The sequence below is a fragment of the Tupaia chinensis genome, unplaced genomic scaffold (assembly GCF_000334495.1).
Source record: "Tupaia chinensis unplaced genomic scaffold, TupChi_1.0 Scaffold143671_1, whole genome shotgun sequence".
Lineage (NCBI taxonomy): Eukaryota > Metazoa > Chordata > Mammalia > Scandentia > Tupaiidae > Tupaia > Tupaia belangeri.
This window is the reverse complement of record NW_006203519.1, coordinates 4,644-5,403: the sequence shown is the minus strand read 5'-3', so window position 1 is coordinate 5,403 and position 760 is coordinate 4,644. Positions and strand designations below refer to the sequence as shown.

The following is a 760-nucleotide window of genomic DNA, read 5'->3' as shown; positions in this document are numbered from 1 at the left end:
TGATTAAATTTCCCCTCTTTCTCCTGCTTCAGCTTTGTCTCCTTGGGTATCCAATGTCCACAATGTCAAATTGTGTCTCAGTAACTGCATTATTAGTGTGGTGGCTTTGTATGACTCTTCAATTAATGTATCGAGTTCAGCAACAGCTTCATCAAAAGCTGTCTTTCCAAGAGCAGGCTTTCTCTGGAGAGTTCAGACTCTCATAACAGAAGAAAGAGAAGTCAAGGGCCAGATCCAACATGATAGGATGTATGGGTCCCATTTCCTTTTAACTGATTTCAGAAGTGTCTTGTTATGATTATTTTGACTGATCCTCAATCCCTTTCTTATCATCTCCATCAGCAACCTCAGCCAAGTAACAGTAGTACTCACCTTTCACTTTGAAGTAGAAGACTTTACTCTCTGCTTGGGAAGCATGGTGGATCAAGAACTTTTCCAAAAGAGACAGTGCATCATTGTAGTGCATCTTTGCTTGGTATCAATTTTCTCTCTGTACTCTCAAGCTACCTGCTGTTTTTTTTCTCAACACATTATTTTTAATGTTCCTCCATTTTTTCAGACAGAAGAAATAAATTAATATAGTTTGTTGTCCACTACATCAGCACTATTCCCATATTCAGTCTTTGGAAGGCTCAGAATAGGTGAAATTATTGGGCCCTCACTCCTTTTACAACCAAGACCTATACAATGAGGACCACATGAATATTGGGATGCTGAGATAATGAAGTGAAGTTAATGTCAGCATCAAGGAGCTGACCCT

The 760-nt window shown here is 39.2% G+C and overlaps 1 pseudogene; it reads right to left on the bottom strand.

Moving 5' to 3' along the window:
- Window positions 1-3: 3 nt before the first annotated feature.
- LOC102473939 (14-3-3 protein zeta/delta pseudogene) lies at window positions 4-521 on the bottom strand (annotated as a pseudogene).
- Window positions 522-760: the final 239 nt, after the last annotated feature.